We start from the raw sequence: 7,023 nt of genomic DNA, 5'->3' as shown, positions 1-7,023 counted from the left end.
GTTAATATTGCATTGGTTAAGAAACTTAAGGATTTAAAATTCATTAATGCATCTGAAATACATGAAACTAGTAAATGTCCTATTTGTGTTGAAACAAAGTTCATCAACAAACCTTTTAAACCTGTCACATCTAGAAGTACAGAATTACTAGAATTGTTACACTCTGATTTATTTGATTTCAAAAACACCACAAGTAGAGGTGGCAAAAATTACTACATTTCTTTTGTTGATGATTTTTCTAGACATACTAAAATCTATCTTTTAAAAACAAAAGATGAAATTGGTAGTATGTTTTTGAAATATAAAGCAAAAGTAGAGAATCAATTAGATAAGAAGATTAAAAGGTTAAGATCGGATGGAGGTGGTAAATACAGTGATAATACTCTTACATAATTTTGTGAATCAAATGGCATTATTCATGAATTTACTACACCTTATTCACCACAGCAAAATGGTATAGAATAAGGTAAATATAGAACTCTTAAGGAGATTATGAATGTTGTGTTCTTAAGTTCTATATTGTTTGATAATATGTGGGGAAGGGGAGGGGAGAAGTTGTGCTTTCTGCCTATTTTATTCTTAACAGAGTACCTCACAAAAAACTAAATAAGAAACGTTACAAACTCTGGAAAGACTATGCACCTAATCTCACTTACTTAAGGGTGTGGGTTTGTAACGACCCGACCCCTAGGATCTAGGTAAGGCCGTTACTAAAATAAATGCATGCAAATAATTTAAAACGATGCTCAGTTATTTGAAATAAATGCTAATTAAAACAAGAGAAGTTCAAAAGATATTTATTAAATGCAATTGTTAAAAACAATAATAGGGTACCCATAAATCATAAAGGTTAATAAACACTTATGAAAAACAATTCTTAATAATAAGTTTCAAACATCAAAACTAAACATTAAGGGAAACATGAAAATAACTCTAAATCTCATGATGTGGAAGCGTAAAAACTAGTCCCAGTGGCTCAATCATGAATTCCGCTGCGCCATCACTGGTGCATCTCTACCCTTACCTGAAACATCAACATAAGAAAGAATGAGTATGAAATACTCAGTAAGTAACCCCACCACTGGGGTCAGGCTAGGCATCTATGTCCTCTAGATTCCCACATATGGCACATAAACATATGGAACAACCAAGAGACCGAGTCCTATCCTATTGTAGTTAAGTATGCCCACAAAACTGGTGAATCTCGAAGGAAACACAAAACTGGTGAATCCCAAAGGAAACACAAACTGGTGAATCCTGAAGGAAACACAAACTGGTGAATCCCGAAGGAAACACAAAACTGGTGAATCCCGAAGGAAACACAAAACTACAAACTAGTGAATCCCGAAGAAAACACAAAACTGGTGAATCCCGAAGGAAACAGTGGTGAATCCCGAAGGAAACACAAACTAGTGAGCATCTAACTAATCAATGAGGATATTCACACAGTCTTAACGTACTAAGATTCAACATTGTACAGTTCTAAAACATACATAAAAATTCTTGATACCATGGCTTCATCACATACAAATATTTCTTAATAACATATTATACATCATCCATGTATAACTTACATCATAAATCCATAACATGCAAGTATGTCTCAACACCAATAGATCAGACATCGACATATGAAAACACATACTATCACATACTAACGATCAAGTACTTAGGTGTGTATGTAAACAAATCAGAATTCGTGCCAGAACATACTTTGATTCAAGTCATACTGTCAATCAATATGCTAACATTTACCATAACATACGCTTAACATGCTAGCATACAACTAAAGTCTGGCCCGTGGGCAGTTCCAGTAGTAAGATTACTTACCTCAAATTTGGTCCCAAATTAACCCAAGTAATTAACCTTCTTACAACTCTTGGAAGACTTTGAATCCACCCTATAACATACATTACAAATATTAATTTAGCACCCCTAGTCCAAAAATAATAAATCCAAAGTTTTAAACTCATCTTTGGGGTCTAAATCCAATTAACCAAATTAAATCAAATGACCATAAATTTACCTTACCGAAGTCGCGGCTTGGTTCGAGGCCAGTTCCAAAGTTCTATTTATTTGTCTAAACTGAACCTAAATCAAAACCAAAGTATAATAACTAAATTTTCAACGATTACCCTTAATCAAAAAGGGAACCAAACCAACTACTCACCCAAAACTTACCAAAATTGATGGAACTCATAATATTGTCGGTAGCACCCAAAAGACTTTAAAATGCCTCAAAACTTTGTATCTAAAATCCAAAATCACAATTAATCCAGTAATTAGGCCCATAATTGGTTGGTTATTCAAAACCTGAACCCTCAATTATGTGACGTTCGAGAGTTAGCACTCGATTTGGATTAGGGGTCTCCTCATGAATAGAAGATCGCAGGATCCATGCACGCTCTCCTCGGGTCAAGGGCACTTCCATCAATAATTTGGAAAGGATCGTGTTGTCATCTAGGCTTGGCCAATGATGAACGAAAGGACTGGCTAATGATTTGGCCACAGGAAGGCTGAGTCCTTCCTTCATGGGCTGACTCCAATCTTTAAGAATCACGAAGTGCCTATCATCAGATAAAACGTGCTTGGTGGAGTGAACCATTGTTCTGCAAAAAAAAAAAAAATTATTACAGGGGGATGAGCTTCAACCATAGGGTTCAGAGATATAAAGAAAAAAAAACCTATCCTCCGTGACAATTTGCTAAAAAAGGGGGACTGGGGGAACCATAGTAGACCCTTCTAAGATTGAATAGGAGAGTTGTAAACCTTTGCGGTGCCCCTCCCATGAAGATCAGGAGGCACGAGCAGGCGAGACAAGGTAGGCCTTTCCAGGGCTTTCCTTAGGGTGATCGAATGGGAGAGTTGTAAGCCTTTGTGGGGCCCCTCCCATGATAACCAGGATGCACGAATGGTGCTACAAGGCAGAATTTTCGAGGATCCTCCCTAGGGTGATCGAATGGAAGAGTTGTAAGCCTTTGCAGGACCCCTCCCATGAGGATCAGGATGCACGAACAACACTACAAGGAGACCAGCCTTTCGGCCCCATGACGATTAGGATGCACAAACAGAACAGATATACAATAGACAGACCATGTCAGGGTCATCCTTATGTGCACCAAAGAGTCGGTCATGCGATCGGGCATTTCTACAACAAAAAAATTTTTATGGGAGGAGAAACCCACCCTTCAAGATTACTGATGAGCCAGCGAGATTAAAATAATGGTTGTGCTCCATTGAGTTGCGCTTCAACTCCTACAAAAAAAGCAGAGGGACAAGTTAGTAAAATAAATAAATAGTAAAAGATTAAAAAAAAGCTGGAAGAAAAATGGAAAGAAAGAAAACAAGAAAAAAAGGGGGAAATAAGATAGTTAAAAAAAAATGGAAAAAAAAGGCTGGAAAGAAAAATGGAAAGAAAGAAAACAATAAATAAATAAGATAGTTAAAAAAAGAAGAAAGAAAGAAAAGAAAGGGAGATCTTGAAGGAAAAAAATGAAAAAAAAAACAGAGGAAAAAAAGGGAAAAAAAACCCTAATTTTCCTCTCTCTCTCTTTCTCGCTTGCACCCCCCCAAAGTTTCTTTCAGCCCTCAATCTCTACCCATTCTCTTTGTCGACAACCACCCATCAAACATAGAGGTGAGTGGCGGCAGACGACCTACTTCCAAATGTGGCAATGAAGGAAGCGTTCAAAGATCGCAGCAACATCGACGACCAAAAAAGAGGAGGACAACAACATCACCCCTTCCGACGACCTCTACAATACGATAGCGATGATGTAGGTGGCGACATTAATTGGTTATCCCCACTCGTTTCAGCGATCTAAAAATGAAAAGGATTAAGGAATTATAAACAAGGATTGGCCATCCCCGCTGGATGCCGCTCATTGAAGTAGCGAAGATATCGCAATACACAGTCCATGATGACTATATACATGCCAGCGACTATGGAAACTGCTTCTTTGCATGCAGAAACAGCAAGAGTGATAATACAAAGAAGATTACTTTTAGACTATCGATCCAAAAGCTCAAATGCAAGATTCAACTCTATTATTCCTTATCAAATGATGCCATTAGAAGGCTGGGGAGTTATGAAAATCAAAGAAGATGGCAAAAAAAAAGGAGGGGGAGAGGGGGGCGCAAAAAGGTGAGATGAAAGAGAGTTGAATACTGAGATGATGAAAATGATGTGTGTTGCCCAATATATATAACTAGATTTTGACGAGATTCTCTCATAGTTTGTTGAATTCAGTTTAGATAACACAATCTTATAAAATTTCAACAGATTATGAGAGAATCTGATTTTTGGTTTGGAATTCTGATTTTTAGCTAAAATTAGTTGAGATGAAAAGAAAATCCAATGGATTGTCAGCCCAAATTCATGTCAAAGGGGGATTGTTGTTCAGTTCAAAAATCAATTGAATCCAAATTCAAGATCTCTGTAGTATAAGAACTTTATCTTGAAACAAAATCCCACTATATTCAACTAAAAAAAGTATGGAATCTTAAGTCTAAATTTCAGGCAAAATCCAAAGTTATCCAAACTTTATATGAAATTAGATTAATATTGGAATTACACTAAAATTTGGAGTCATTGGTCTATTCTTATCCAAACCAAATTTTGGACCTTAATTTCACCTCAAATCATAAAATTTTGGCATATTCCAAATTTTTATCTCAATCCAAAGTTCATTTGAGATTCAATTATACCCCAATTTCAAAACTTCGACATAATTTAAGTGTTGCCTCAAATCAAAATGTGGGCACACTCCAAAGTTCATCAAATCAAAATAGAAGTAAAGAGAAAGACAAAGTCGAATTTTACTTCAAATTGAATATATTCTAAAAAAAAAAGATTGGTAAAATTTGAGATACTAATCAATAATTCAATATGCAATTAAAGTGGAGCAAAAATTCTATTTTAGCTCAAATAAAAGCTTACTCTCAAACAAGAAAGCCAAGAATTAAAGTTCATCTTTTGTTTACTTGGCCTAAGTGCGTCAAGAAACAAATTTCAAATCAAAATTTTGAGCTAAAATCTCATATTTTGATCCAAATGATTTATCAAATTAAAGGAGTCAATATCACACTTTGATTTCGAGTTATCTTTTTCGAGATCCACCCACCGTATAGACGTGCATAAATCTCGAAAAAGGGCATTTTTTGGAGGAGAAATTTTGGACCAACCACGGACCGCTATGTCATTCACAGACGTCGATTGAGTAAAATTAATTTCGACCAATTTGACGTTATAATTTGGGCGTTAGCCCAGTTACGCCCAAATATGGGCTTAATGTGGGCCTAAAACGCCAAAATAGGCCTAAGTTCAGTTAATGGGACCTAAAGACCAGACTCAATTCCAATTAATTAAGCCCAAGAGCTAGGCCCAAGTCCAATTAAATTAGGCCCAAAGTTCAGGCCCATGGGTCAATCAAGGTCAAGCCTAAGCCCATGAAGCCCATCAGGGTTCTCTATAAATAGAGAACCTCCTCTCATTTGCAAGGGTCAGCAATTCTATATTCAAAGAACCCAGAGAATTCATAGACTCCCAAGACCTTCCAAGACTTCTACTTCAAGAACGTTCAATGTTTTTCTTCTTCAAGTCAAGCACATTCACCCAACTGAGAGAGAATCAGAGGATCAAGTACCAGTGATCAAACCACATCGCATCAAAATAACCTCAACATCAACACCAACTCAAGTTCAATTCTACAAAACACGTTTCTCCGGAAGCCTCGTGCGAACAGATATAAATGAGAGTTTTTTTTTATTATTATTATTTAGACTTCATGTATTGTAATATATACACATTTTGATTTGTTGAGATTTTTTACTACCTAAATGGTATATATGATATATATACTGTGATGTAAATGAAATATATGATATATATTGTGATTTTTTTTAATATTAAACCAATACATGGTTTATATATCGTGATAAATTTTATATATTAGTTTATATTGTGATTTATGTCAAGCATTGAGTCAAACTCTAATTTATATACAGTGGTATATTTCATATCTTGGTTGAGATATTTTCAAATACTTAACAAAATATTCTAAGGTATATTTAAAGTAACTATGAATCCGCTAGATAAACCATTAAATTGATACATGAAACCAACGTAAATAGAAAATAAAATTTTATTAAATATATTTTCTCTCTCCAATTAAACAAAATGAATAAAATCTCAACAAATAAACCTACTTTCTCTCTCCTAGGGTGCTTCGCAAATATGAAAAAAAATTCCAATGCCACATTCTCTCTCTAACCATCTATCACACTCAAGGATATTTTAGTCAAAAAATCCATTAAAGCTTATATACAAAAATATAAAAAAGTTTGAACATTTATGAAAATACGTTTTGAAAAGGGATTGAATCTATAATAATCCCAAAATTAAATCTCCAAAATCGATCAAACAACATCTAAGTCAAGACTAAGCTAATGTCATTTAGTCAATCATCAACAGTTTCTAAAGGGTAGACCACACATGCTAAGTGTCAGAATATCAATTGCTTAAGTCATAATTAATATTATTAATTATGGCTTAAATAGAACGTAGATGTTAAATACGTATACACATCATGTAGAATCCATTTACCTAAAGTTTTGCTAAATTAATCCAAAAAGTTCCTTAAAACACCAATTTGAACACTCCGAATTAGTCTAAAACCGTTACAAGTAAAATCAAAAGATTAGAAACTAGTCATAAGCATTTTATTCGAGTCCAAAAGTAAGCCATTACCTAATGAACGTTGTCAATGTAAACTCCAATTTACGGAAATTACTACACTCGAATTTTGAATAAAGTATAAAAAGGAGATTTAACGCTTTCTAATTTTGTTTTATTTTGTTTATTAAATAAAAAAAATACATGAATTAATTATTTATATCTAATGGATGTTAATTATAGTCATAAATTGGCAAGGCTGATTTTGGTACGATTAAGAGTGATTTAAATAAAATCTTAATCGTCACTCATTTTTTGTCGTGAGTGGTTCATAAAATTAAATTACATCA

The 7,023-nt window shown here is 34.4% G+C and overlaps 1 long non-coding RNA gene across 1 annotated transcript; it reads right to left on the bottom strand.

Moving 5' to 3' along the window:
• Positions 1-783: 783 nt before the first annotated feature.
• Positions 784-2,174, bottom strand: LOC150034039 (uncharacterized). Its single transcript, XR_016532479.1, has 3 exons — positions 2,032-2,174; positions 1,831-1,900; positions 784-1,024 (listed from the first exon to the last, which is right to left on the bottom strand). It is a non-coding gene; the product is annotated as an uncharacterized LOC150034039 (long non-coding RNA).
• Positions 2,175-7,023: the final 4,849 nt, after the last annotated feature.

This window comes from Benincasa hispida, chromosome 9 (assembly GCF_027475165.1).
Source record: "Benincasa hispida cultivar pf3 chromosome 9, pf3_genome.v1.1, whole genome shotgun sequence".
Classification (NCBI taxonomy): Eukaryota; Viridiplantae; Streptophyta; class Magnoliopsida; order Cucurbitales; family Cucurbitaceae; genus Benincasa; species Benincasa hispida.
Note: the sequence above shows the minus strand (reverse complement) of the source record. Positions and strands in the feature narration are given on the sequence as shown.